This window comes from Gopherus flavomarginatus, chromosome 20, assembly GCF_025201925.1.
Source record: "Gopherus flavomarginatus isolate rGopFla2 chromosome 20, rGopFla2.mat.asm, whole genome shotgun sequence".
Taxonomy (NCBI): domain Eukaryota; kingdom Metazoa; phylum Chordata; order Testudines; family Testudinidae; genus Gopherus; species Gopherus flavomarginatus.
The window spans coordinates 15494229-15507738 of record NC_066636.1 but is presented as its reverse complement, the minus strand read 5'-3'; the positions used below and the strand labels follow the sequence as shown (position 1 = coordinate 15507738).

Below are 13510 nucleotides of genomic sequence, written 5' to 3'. Positions count from 1 at the left end.
TGGCGGAGGGGGTGTGTGTCTCATCCTGAAGTTAAGTGGCCTAGGAAGAGAATTTAAGTTATGGCAAACTAAGGCCCCTTAACTCCTGCTTTCTCTCAGGAGAAAACATGCTTTAACTTAAGGCTTTAACTTAAGGCTTGTGCTCTATCTGCTGGCACTAACTAAATATGCTGTATAGTCCCATTTCAAAAAGGACTATGTTAATGCACAGTGGACGCCTTTTAGTTCCACCACCCATGTCTACATGGAGCAGTCAGAACTCTGCAGGTCAGCACAGGCTACAATTCATGGCCCCTGGTGCCAGGTAGACAAGCCCCATTCACACTGACTTCACCCTTCAGTTGATTGCCCTTAACTTTCCAAGTGTCCAAGCCCTGTTCAAGGCAGTCTCAAAAAAGCAGCTAAACCTTTCCATTCCAACAGACATACTTGAAACCTTCCCACTGCTCCAACCCGCTAATCTCAGAAATGCATCAGGCTTGGCTTGGTTCACAGATGGAGAACTGTACAAACATCTTACATCGGGGGTGGGCAAACTTTTTGGCCTGAGGGTCACATTGGGGTTCCAAAACTATATGGAGGGCTGGGGAGGGAAGGCTGTGCCTCCCCAAACAGCCTGGCCCCCACCTCCATCCGCCCTCTCCCACTTTGCACCCCTTGGCTGCTCCCCTCAGAACCCCCGACCTATCCAACCCCTACTGCTCCTTGTCCCCTGGCTGCCCCTTCCCGGGACCCCACCCCCTATCCAACCCCCCTGCTCCCTGTCCCCTGACTGCCACAACCCCTATCCACAACCCCACCCCCTGACAGGCCCCCCGGGACTCCCACGCCTTCCAACCGTCCCCTGCTCCCTTGGCTGCCCCCCGAGACCCCCTGACCCTTATCCCACCCCCTTACCATGCCACTTAGAGCACCAGGACTGGCAGCCGAGCCGTCTGGCTGGAGCCAGCCCGGCCACCGAGCACTTTAAAGCACTGGGGCAGGCCAGCAGCTCTTGCAGCCGAACTGCCCCCTGCTTGCAGCCCCATCACCCAGAGCGCTGGCAGCACAGTGAGCTGAGGCTGGGGGGAGGAGACTGTAGGGGAGGGGCCATGGGCTAGCTTCCCCAGCCAGGAGCTCAAGGGCTAGGCAGGACAGTCTTGTGTGCCGGATGTGGCCTGTGGGCCACAGTTTGTCCACCTGTTGTACATGTATATGTAGGAAACACCTTCGCCCCAGGTACCATGAACATATGCAAACTTTGAGCAGAGATCACTTATCCGCCATGAAAATCCAGCCACTGCTGGGGTGGAACGTGGCAGCTCTTGAGTTTATCATCATTGTGCAGGTCCAGAGAACACAATCGTTTACAACAGGAAGACAGAGATAACAGGAGATAAAACCACTACAGCAGAGCACACCATGGCTATGTTCACATTAACAGTAACATCGCCCGCAGATGGTACTGTGGCCTAGTGCAGTGTTTTTCAAAGTACTGGGTATGTAAGGCATTGGGTCATCTTGCTCAGCACTCAGAGACCAAAGCAGCTCGTCAGCACCGCTGACCGGGACGTTAAAAGTCCCATCGGTGGTGCTGCCCAGTTAAAGTGGGCTAGTGCCTACCTGTCATGACACCACGCTGCGCCCAGGAAGTGGTCAGCAGCAGGTCCGACATCTAGGCAGGAAGGGTGACGGGACTCCAAACGCTGCCATTGCCCCAAGCTCCGGCTCCGCACTGGTTCCTGGCCAATGGGTGCTGCGGGCAAGAGCCATGCAGAGATGCTTGCACACCTCTGCCTAGGAACCAGACCTGCTGCTGGCTGCTTCCAGGGCACAGCACGCTCCATGGTGCCAGGACAGGCAGGAAGCCTGTCTTAGCATCCCAGCTGCAACGCTGACCGGGAGCCTCCGGAGGTAAATCCATGCCTCAACCCTGCACCACCCCAACCCCAGAACCCCTTCCTGTGCCCTAAACTCCTCATCCCCAGCCCCTCCCCATAGCCTGCACCCCCAGCTCAGACCCCCCCCAGCTCTGAGCCCCTCCCACTCCCCAAACCCCACATCCCCAGCTCCCTTGGGTTGCAGGCATCAACAATTTTCTTCAGCTGGGTCCCCAGAAAAAAACAGTTTGAAAACCACCAAGCTAGTGTAGAGGAGCCTCCAGTGTCTACCCCTGCCCACAGCAGCTCTTACTCCAGTCTGCTCTGAGACATTGCATTGGGGGCAAAACTTACTGCCAGCTGGGGCAAATACTGCCCCCACCAGCACCCGGGCAGGCAAGGGGCATTCTCCCCTTCTCTCCGGGGCTGTCTACACTGGGGGTGAGGAAAGGTCTCCCTCGCCTCTCTCCAGCTGCGGTCCAGATGTGCTTACCCTTGCACCTCTGGAGAGACTCCAAGGGCTTGTCTACACTAGGCGGAGATGCAGCCAGGGCAGGAATTACAACAGTGGCTCCTGTCCCACCTGCAGCGCTTGCGCCCCCTTAGCTATGGGGGGTCCCCCCCAGCTCTAGTGGTGCTCCCCCGCCGCCCTGCGGCCGCACGTGTCTCTCCGCGCCCCGCCAGGCGGGAAGGCTCCGGCTGCGTGGCCCGGGGAGGGGGCGCGACACTCACCCCGCGCGGCAGCTGCGCTCCTGGGCAGGGTCACAAAGCGCCGCGCGCCTCATCCGATCCGAATCTGCCGCGGAGACGTGGCCGGCAGAGCCGCGCAGGCGCAGTAGCGGCGGCCCGACCCCTTCCCTCCCCCAGCTCAGCGACCAGCTGTGGCGGCTCCACGTGGGACGGAGGGGAAGGGGGCGGGGCTAGAACGAGAGCCGGCGGGGCGGGGAGCCTGGGGTACTCGCGGCTTGGGGACACGGCGCAGAGAGTTTGGGGGACAGAGGAGGGGGTGGCGGAGAATTTGGGGTACGGATGGAGGGGGCACAGCACAGAATGGGGGAGAGTTTGGGGTGCAGAGGAGGAGGGTAGGGGAGAGTTTGGGGTACGAAAGGAGGGGGCACAGAATGGGGGAGAGTTTGGGGTACGGAAGGAGGGGGCACAGAATGGGGGAGAGTTTGGGGTGCAGAGGAGGAGGGCGGGGGCACAGAGCAGGGGAGAATTTGGGGTACAGAGGAGGGGGTGGTGGAGAATTTGGGGTACGGATGGAGGGGGCACAGCACAGAATGGGGGAGAGTTTGGGGTGCAGAGGAGGATAGGGGAGAGTTTGGGGTGCAGAGGAGGAGGGCGGGGGCACAGCACAGCAGGGGAGAATTTGGGGTACAGAGAAGGAGGGTAGGGGAGAGTTTGGGGTGCAGAGGAGGAAGGCGGGGGCACAGCACAGCAGGGGATAATTTGGGGTACAGAGGAGGGGGTGACAGAGAATTTGGGGTACAGAGGAGGGAGGGGGTACAGCATGGAAAGTGCTGGGAGAGTTTGAGGTACAGAGGAGGAGGAACAAGTGGCACAGGCTCAGAATGTTTCACCTCTGGTGCTCAGAGCTGGCTGCTGCTCTCAATCTGTACTTCCTCCATGTCCCAGGCCTGTCAGCTGCTCCCAAGCATCTTACACAGGACTCCTGGGTTCTATTCCAGCCCTGCAAGGGAGCCCAGCCATGGGTTAGAGCTCATTATTCTGGCTGGTTCTGCAACCCTGTGTGACCCAGCCCACTTCCAGGCTTGTTTGTGCTCTGCCCCCAAATCCCCAGCATGAATCACAGAAGATTAGGGTTGGAAGGGACCTCAGAAGGTCATCTTGTCCAACCTTCTGCTTAAAGCAGGACTAATCCCCAGATAAATTTTTACCCCAGATCCCTAAATGGGGTCCCCTCAAGGATTGAACTCACAACCCTGGGTTTAGTAGGCCAATGCTCAAACCACTGAGCTATCCCTTCTTCAAAGCCTATGACCTAAAGCCTGCTCACCATAATGTGTGTCTCAGCTATTTCACTGATCTGTTAAAAAGCCACATCCATCACTGCACCGGCTAGAAAGGCCCATACTGACCTCTTGTCAGATGACTTGCATAGCCCAGGCAGAGCACCTGACCCAGGCCCATAGCATATAGCTAAACAAGAGTGTATATTCTAGAAAGAATCCAGTTGTGGTTTAAAGACTGAAAGTGATGGAGACTCTCCCATGTGTCTAAGTAACTGTTAAAAATGTGCACCTTATTTCCAACTTGAACTTTGCTGACTTCAGCTCCTAATCAGTGTGCTTTGATACCCGTGTGTAGGTTCTCTTATAGGTTGGGTTAAACCTTGAAACTGATGAATGTGACAGCAGCTCTTCATTGTAGTTTGATTGTAAGGAACAGTTAAGCTCTTTTATGGAAGCAGATCGCTGAAACAATAGCAGCCTCCACTGAAAACACAGATATGGGCAAGGCACAGGTGGGTGGGAGGGGTTTGATTGGATATGGTTTGTTGGAGGTGCATGTCTGTCTCCATGTGAGAGAAGCACAAGAGAGGCCAGAGAAGCAGAGAGAAGGCAGCAAGGAAGCACCCAACAACACAGAAGCAGGGCGAGAGAGAGCTTTTGGGCTGAGTGTTAGCTAGAAGGAGGCTTGGAAATGTGAGCAAACACAATGGGCTAGTTTACACTGGCAATGTTAGAAGTGCTGCCACGGCAGTGCTTTAACATGACTTGTGTAGTCACGGCACACGAGGAGCAGCTCCGAGCGCTGGTGCACTGTCTACACTGGCGCTTTACAGCACTGAAACTTGCTGTGCTCAGGGAAGTGTTTTTTCACACCCCTGAGTGAGAAAGTTGCAGCGCTGTAAAGTACCAGTGAAGACAAGCCCTTAGTTGCTATGTTCAAGGAAACAGAACTCTGTACATTCTTTATAAATGAACAGGATCACATCAAGGATTTTTACTCCATTGTCAGTTCCTGCCCCTCTCTGAAACAACTGGCATCATCCTGGATCTTGGCTAACCATGCTGGTCAAATAGGGGTGAGAGTACTTAAAGACCAGGGGTCGGCAACCTTTCAGAAGCGGTGTGCTGAGTCTTCATTTATTCACTTTAATTTAAGGTTTCATGTGCCAGAAATACATTTTAATGGTTTTTAGAGGGTCTCTCTCTAAAGTCTATATATTATATAACTCAAACTATTGTATTGTAGAATGAACAAGGTTTTCAAAATGCTTAAGAAGCTTCATTTAAAATTAAATTAAAATGTTGATCTTACGCCGCCAGCCTGCTGCTGGTCTGGGGTTCTGTTCACCTGGGCCAGCAGTGGGCTGAGTGCGGCCCGCGGCTGGGACCCCAGACTTAGGGTTTCAATTTGCAGGCTCCTGCTGGCCAGGATCCCAGCTGCCAGACCCGCTCAGCCTGCTGCCGGCCTGGGGTCCTGGCCCTGCCCACATACAGTGGGTACCTACCTTCTCCCTGGTTCTCACCCATTTTCTTCTGCACTGAGCTGAGGGTGGGAGTGGACTGAGCACAGGGTTGGGGGTGAAGGAGCAGGTTGGGGTGTAGGGTCTGGCCAGGAGCTAGAATGAGGGAGGGGATTCAGAGTTGGGACAGGAGATCTGGGTATGGAGCGCTTACCTGGGCCGCTCCCATTTGGTGCAAAGGGTGCAGGTGGGAATGGGGGGGGGGAGTGTAGGAGCTCTCGTTTGATTCTCAGGGTGGGGGTGGGAATGTGAGGGGTGCAAGAGTCAGGATGTGGGGGGTGCACGGGGGCTGGGTATGTGGGGTGTCTGCAAGAGCCAGGGCTGGGGGCATGTGAGGGGGTGCAGATGTCAGGGCATAGGATGTGGGGGACCTGAATGTGTGTGGGAGTGCCAGAGTCAGGGCTGGGGTTGTGGGGGGTGAAGGAGTCAAGCAGAGGGCTGGGTGTGTGTGAGTGAGGGTACAGGGCTCAGGGCACGGGCCTGGGGTGTGCATGGGGCTGCAGGGCTCAGGGCAGAGGGCTGGGTGTGTGTGTGGGGGGTCAGGGCAGAGGGTGGGGGTGTGGGCTGGGGTCGGGTGCTCACAGCAGGGAGCTGGAGGGGATATGCCCTATTCCACCCCCTCCCCCTTCCCCAAGGTCCTGTCCCTGCTGCTTCTCTACCGGGGAGCAGGGAGCACACTGACTCCACTCCTCCCTGACCCCCTCCCTCGCAAGGGCCATCAGCTGATCGGCCAGCAGGGAGGGAGGGACGGAGAGGAGGAGGAGGGGCTGGAACCCAGCACACTGTGGGAAGAGGGGAACCAAGCTTCTGCCTCCTGCCCCTTGCTCCCTGCCCCCGGAGGAGGAGGTGTGGGGGGCAGAGAAGAGCAAGCCGGGCTGGGCTGGATTTTTAATGGCAGACTGATGCCTGCCGGCACCGGCAGCAGCATGCCATTAAAAATCAGCTCATGTGCCGTCTTTGCCGTAGGTTGCCGACCCCTGTTATAGACCATGATTAAATCACATCTTAACCTCTTTAGTAAGCTAACTATGCTGAGCTCCCTCTAGGCCAGTGATTCTCAACTTATTTATCATTGTGGGTTGCAGGTTGAGAACCACTGCACCCCCCTGTGCCGGTACCTCCCATAAGGTTTTATGGGAATACGACATAACTGAAATATGTTTTGTTCTGCCTGTGCCATGTAACATATCTCTGTAAAGGTTATGATCTACTATATCTAGTCATCCTATTTGTACACATGTAGCATTTTGTACTTGAGGTTAAGACTATTGGCTGTATACTTGCTTGATTTCTAAGTAAGCTAAGTGAGGCATTTGGTCAGTTTCTTTAGTAAGGAGTTTGCAAGGTTAAGTACCTGATCAGGAAGCACTTAGGGAGCAATGCATCTTGGAATTCTCCAACCCACATAAGAAGTCCTCCAGGAGACATACAAGATACCACGTGGACAATGGCTTCTGCCGGTAAAGACTGTGAGTCATGCATGCACATGTGACTTGCCCAGGTGACTCCAGAACTTCATCTTGGAGCTGGACTTTGCATAGGAACGAGGAGGAGGGTCTCCACCCACAAGAGAGTCTTAAACCTGTGGGAGATCCCTCCATTTTGTCTTCAGCTGGCTAAGAAGGGAGCCACCCTATGCCCCAGGTTACTTGGAAGAAACTGGAACAAAGGGGTGTGAGTGATTGCTGGACCCAGGCTAAAAGGAGATTAGTCTGTAAAAGGGAGCATTCTGGAACTGGTGAGGATCTTATCTGTATTCAGTTTGATTAGATGTAGATCTGTGCATTTTATTTTATTTTGCTTGGTGACTTACTTTGTTCTGTCTATTACTACTTGAAACCACTTAAATCCTACTTTCTGTATTTAATAATCACTTTTTTTGCTTATTAATTAACTCAGAGTATGTATTAATACCTGGGGAGCAAACAGCTGTGCATATCTCTTTATCAGTGTTATAGAGGGCAAACAATTTATGAGTTTACCCTGTATAATCTTTATACAGGGTAAAATGGATTTATCTGGATTTAGACCCCATTGAGAGTTGGGCTTCTAAGTGTTAAAGACAAGCACACTTCTGTTAGCTGCTTTCAGGTAAACCTGCAGCTTTGGGGCAAGTAATTCAGACCCTGGGTCTGTGCTGGAGCAGATGGGTGTGTCTGGCTCAGCAAGACAGGGTGCTGGAGTCCTGAGCTGGCAGGGAAAACAGGAGCAGAGGTAGTCTTGGCACATCAGTTGGCAGCTCCCAGAGGGTTTCTGTGATCCAACCCATTACCCCCCCCCCCCCACCTCCCAATCTCCCTATAGACCCCTATACTCAATGATTTGGCCCACTCACAGACCCCTCCACAGTGTGGAGCCAGGAACAGACCTCAGACTTGGGGCCACTGGGTAGCCCCTACCCCCTGTGACCCTGCCACACAGCAGCCCTGATCCTGGACCTCACTGGGTGGAGGTCAGGCAGCAGGGGAGCTCGGACCCTGCCGAGCAGAGAAGCACAGCAAGGAGGGCTGGGCAGGGCAGGGCAGCCAGGATGCTGCCATGCCTGGTAGGGCAACCAGGACCGTGCTGCACCAGGCGCTAGGGCAGCCCATGGGCCCACCAGCCTTCAGCACACAGCGAGGCCACAGCTGTGTGCTAAGTGGGCCACATATGGCCCACGGGTTGAGTACCACTGCTCTACGCCCTAGTTCAGCCAGGATTTATGCACTTGCCTGACTTCAAGCACAGGAATAACCCTATTGATTTCCCTAGTGCTGACAAGCTTGGAGTTAGGCACTTTCTTAATACTTTGCTGTACCAGGGAGTGTGATTCTGGCTTGGGGTAGCAGGGATTGCGCCTAGATTCTCAGTCTGCTCCACTTCCATCACAGGGCCCTGTCAACTTAAACACACATCTCACCTGCTCTTTTTACAAGCATTATCAAAGGCCTTGATGCTGCAAGCACTGGCACTCATGTGAGTCAGTGTCCCACTGACACAAGGATTGCTGGCAGAACAATGGTATTTGTCTTAGACTATCATGGTTGGAAGAGACCTCTGGAGGTCAACTAATCCAACCCCCTTGCTCAAGGCAGGATCAATCCCTGGACAGATTTTTGCCCCAGATCCCTAAATGGCCCCCTCAAGGACTGAACTTACAACCCTGGGTTTAGCAGGCCAATGCTCAAACCACTGAGCTATCCCTTCTCCCTAAAAAAAACACACAGAGCAGCCTTTTACCTATCAGGACCAAAACATACCATGACCGTGGTCCAGTGGCTTAAACCTAGGGCCAGTGACTTCAGCACCAACAACAATTCTAAGAGATTAAAATATGACTCTGTCTTTATACACCCGGGACAGCAGGAATGAAATTAGCAGTGACAGCACGCACAAAAACTGAAGAAACAAACATCCATCCCTACCTCCCACAGCTTCTCCAGTCTTCTCCCCAGCTGGAAGAGCACAGCTCCAAGAGATTCCACTGGTGTAAACCAGCAGAACTCCATTCCACTCCTTAGAGCTTGGACAGTTTATATCAGCTGTCTGGCTATTTCCAGCTATGAGATGCCAAATGCTTGTAGTCTGACACTAGTCTTCTGTCTTGAAGCCTTTGTTGCATGCAGAACTAGGCTGGGAACCTGGAAGGCAAATCCTCATTCAGCCTTTCTCCAGAAAGCCTCCCTGCAGGGTTTCCCTGCAGTGCCTGCAGCAGAGCTCTGGGACCCTTGAGTGGGTTTGGCAGCTTTCCCCCTCCCTGGAGTCTTCTCATGCTCAGGAGACATTGATTGCAACACAGCAAAGAGAAAACTCACCAGAAATATTGGTCTCTGTTGCATTATTCAGTATTTGGTAGCCATTTCTCCAGGAGATACAGCTGTTAGCTCCCTGCAAGCTCTGTTCTGCCACTGCTCCTCGGTGACAGCTTGGGCCCCATTATAAAGAGGAGGAATCAGAGACCCCCAAAAGGGAAAGGACTTGCCTGGAGTCACCCAGTGGCTTGGTACAAATAGTCACCCCCAAAAATCCTAGCCCTGGCAGAGCCACTGCCTGATGCAGACGTGTGTTGTACTCTCAGCTGTAGCCCTCCTCCAGTGTCACACTGTCTGAAGTTTCAGTGTGGTAGCTGTGTTAGTCTGTATCAGCAAAAACAATGAGTCCTTGTGGCACCTTAGAGACTAACAAACTTATTTGGGCATAAGCTTTTGTGGGCTAAAACCCACTTCATCAGTGTCTACTTCGGGCAGATTGTCAGAAAACAGGGCAGACACCTCAAGCTGGTGGTGTGTTCTATAATTAGATTTCACCAAACCAGTAACAAATGTGAGCGCCTGGATCACTCTACCATCAGTCTTACCCAGGGCTGGCTCCAGGTTTTCTGCTGCCCCAAGTCGGGTGGGGGGAGAGGGGGGAAAAGGCGCGGCAGTGCAATCGCACCGCTCCACTCTTCGGCAGCAGGTCCTTCGTTCTGACAGGGACTGAGGGACTTGCCGCCGAAGACCTGGAGGTGCTACCCTAGTAGCAACTGGAGTGCTGCCCCTTGATATTGGCCTCCCGAAGCACCTGCTTCCTTAGCTGGTGCCTGGAGCCGGCCCTGATCTTACCATGGAGTCACAGACAGTCCCCTCAGACTCAACAGTCTATCTTGCCACCCAGACAAACTAGGCTTTGTGATAAAAGGTCACTCAAACCAAAAATCACACCACATCAGGTTACTCTCATTCCCAAGAAACCAGTCACTTACCTCAGATCAGCTGGTACTCTAGCTCTTACCAAAGACAAGACAACACAGGTAGCCAATTCTATAGTAAACTAAGTAAAGGTTTATTAGCTAAGAAAAGGAAATGAGAGTTATTGAGAGGTTAAAGCTGGTAAAACTATGCACAGGTGAGTCACAGTTTGTAATTCCAAATGGTGGAAGGGATGTAAGAATCTGCCAGTTTCCCAAAAGTCTATTCAGGGTACTCCGATTGTATCTGCGGATCTCTGCTTTGCATCTGGTACACTTCCCTGTAAGAGTCCAAACAGTCCAGAGATGAAGGACCTTTTGTGGAGTCCATACATATAGTTTCTCACAGAAAACAAGCTGACAGTGTTACTACCCATGTGGGATTTTCCTTTGTGAGGAGCGCATTGTGAGTCTTTGACCTCCAAGCATCACACACAATGACCACTTGCTTTGAAATTAGCACTTTAACAGAAGAGTTCTTCATTTGCATTCCACGAGGCTTCTTTCTCATTTGATGGGCTATACACAATAGTAGATGTTTGCTACTACTTTATAATGGGATACGGATAAGTGAAACCAATGCAAGTAACATTCCATTAGTTTTCATGAAGTTTAAACATCAAATGCACTCACACATTTAACAACCACTTTGATCCATAGACAACTCATGTCTCCCCATACTGGGGGGGAGTGGGGGACATGTAAAGGGGAGGACATGTAACCGCCCCATGTGTCTCCTCTGCCCACTGACTCCCCCACCCATTCCAGCTAGCCGTGCCTGTTTCCTGCCCAGCAAAGCTTACCACAGGGTAACATTCTTTCTTTCTCTTTCTCCCTTACAAATGTAACTGAAGGAACATAAATTCACACTGAGTAGAGGTCAAGCATAGGAGTTTATTATGTACAGTGCTGGGGGAGTGTCACCTTGCTCATCAGGCTCAGAGACACTGTCAATCAATTGATTACAATAGAATATATGGGTTTTCCATGGGCGGGGGAAAGTGATGAGGTAGTCAGTTCCACACCCCCGGATAGGTTTTGCAGCAAGACAAGATAGCACATTAGCCAATGGTTACCAGGTTACGTAATGTCTCTGCCCATGGTCTCAAGTTAGCAAGTTAACATTTAATTAATACTTTGATAAAATGTTAGTAGTATAAAATATACATGTTGAATTCTGATTTGGGGTTCACAGGAATGAAACAAATCCTTTGATTGTCCAACAGGTACAGTCCTAGAGGTTGAAGCAAAGAAACAGTGAAAGTATATGGCAATAAAGATTGTCTTCTTTATGTTTTAAGGCAGCCATTGGTCCCTGGGAAAGAGAGGTGGGAGGAGGCTATATCTTATTCTGACATGTGCCAACCTTTCATAAACTCAAGTTTGGATATGTGGGAAGAACATCTCCCTACAGAAGAAACTACCACAATAGGAACACGGATTCTTTGTTCAATTTGTAACTCTGAATAAGACACAATTATTTAGTTCTCAGCACCAACATCTGGCAATTTGCTGACTAAGCTTATTTAGCAAAGCAAGACTATTTTTTGTTTATTCCGCTTCTCTTAGCTAATCACTATTTGGTAGGCCTCTGGTCCCTTGACTAAACTTTGGACTTTGGGTCTGGAAAAGAGCTGGCACAATCCATATACCAGGTTGTTATATAAAATGCACATGGATTTTAACCCTTCAGTAACTCTGCATGTTCTCATTGTCCATATAAATGTCTCATCCTTTCTACAATCCTATGAAGCTCTTGGCTCAGTGAGATCTTATAGTAGTAAGTTAATCATGCAGTGTGTTTAAAACAAACAAACTCGAAACCTTGTGTCATTTTTAAAAATTTCCCTCTTGCAACATAATTGAAACTAGGGTGACCAGGTGTTTGACCAGAACGCCCGGTAGAAAAGGGACCCTGGCGGCTCCAGTCAGCATTGCTGACCGGGCTATTAAAAGTCTGATTGGCAGTGCTAAGGCAGTCTAGTACCTACCTGTCCTGGCTGGCACTGCGCTGTGCCCTGGAAGCAGGTCTGGCTCCTAGGTGGGGGGGCCACTGGGCTCCGTGCACTGCCACTGCTCTGAGCACCAGCTCTGTACTCCTATTAGCTGGTTCCTGGCCAATGGGAGCTGGGGTGGTGGTGTCTGCAGGCAAGAGAGGCTTGTGGAGCCTCCTGGCCCCCCAGCCTAGGACCCGGATCTGCCGGCTGCTTCCGGGGTGCGCGCAGCATGGTGCCAGGACAGGCAGACAGCCTGCCTTAGCCCCCAGGCTGCGCCGCTCAGAGCTAATAACTCAGAGAAGCAGGGTCCAATCAGCCCTGAACTTTGGCTCCATCAACATCAAAACTGACAGCTCAGGCAGAGTGATTGTTGCTGGCTGAAATATTGTTATTACCTGGGATTCTTTCAACCCAAAGTTCTTCATAACTTTTACTCTGTGCGAGGTGATATCAGGGGAGACACAGCCATTCGACCGATAGATGGCTCACACAAACAGGACAACACAAGAGTGCTTTCACTTAAAGCTAAACTTTACTTAGTCTCAAGCATTTACAGGTTAGTAAAACACTGCTAACCCTCGATAATTACTGAAGCTGAGTGTAGCTCTCGAGTGGCACAGCAGCAGCCTGTCTGCCGCTGGGGACTGCAAGATGTATCCAGAGAGAGAGTCTGGAAGAGTCCAATTACCTCAAGCTTTTTCCCCTTATTTATGCATTAGTAATAGAATGACGTGTCCCTTAAAGAAAACTTGTTAAGTAAGCAGTTTGAATGGTCAAGCAAGAGGTTCCTTCTGATTATTGATTAACCAGGTGCGGGCTTTTCCAGAGTTTGCAGCCTTGAGGCCCCAACAGACATTCCTGGGGCACATCCTGCTCTTCTAAAATGCACGTATCAGTAATGTCAACACAATTCTTATCAGGAAAGACAAGGGGTCAAGTTGCCCTTTCTGTGGCACCCAAAATGCCCTCCCCTCCTTCCTTTGTTAAACTAAGCCTGCTGACTTGGCTGCTTTTAGCAATAAGCCATAGTGGTTTCAGGCACTTTACTGGCTTGCTGCCATCTCCCCATACAGTGTGTTTGGTTTGTTTGTTTCCTGCAACCTGCATTTTGCCCCTACCCCCAGAGCAAGGTCAGTCTCTAGCTGGCATCAGGTGGATATTCCTAGCAGCATGTGAGGACAAGTTGGGGTGTCACCTGGGGCTTCCAGGAAAGTCCAGACCACACACACTTCACTTCCTTTTGCAACAAGTGGTTTAAGAGCTGAGCCAATTTCTGCTGCATAGGGTTGCCAGGTGTCCAGTTTTTGACTGGAACGCCCGGTCAAAAAGGGACCTTGTCAGCTCTAGTCAGCACCACTGATCAGGCTGTTAAAATTCCAGTCAATGGCACAGCGGGGCTAAGGCAGGCTCCCTGCGGTTCGCGGAAGCAGCAGCATGTCCTGCCTCTGTCTCC

General features: G+C 51.6%; 1 long non-coding RNA gene across 1 annotated transcript; it reads right to left on the bottom strand.

The window, feature by feature from the left end:
• Positions 1-10131: 10131 nt before the first annotated feature.
• Positions 10132-12105, bottom strand: LOC127037880 (uncharacterized). The gene is made up of 2 exons (XR_007770504.1): positions 12052-12105; positions 10132-10341 (listed from the first exon to the last, which is right to left on the bottom strand). It is a non-coding gene; the product is annotated as an uncharacterized LOC127037880 (long non-coding RNA).
• Between the last annotated feature and the right edge of the window lie 1405 nt (positions 12106-13510).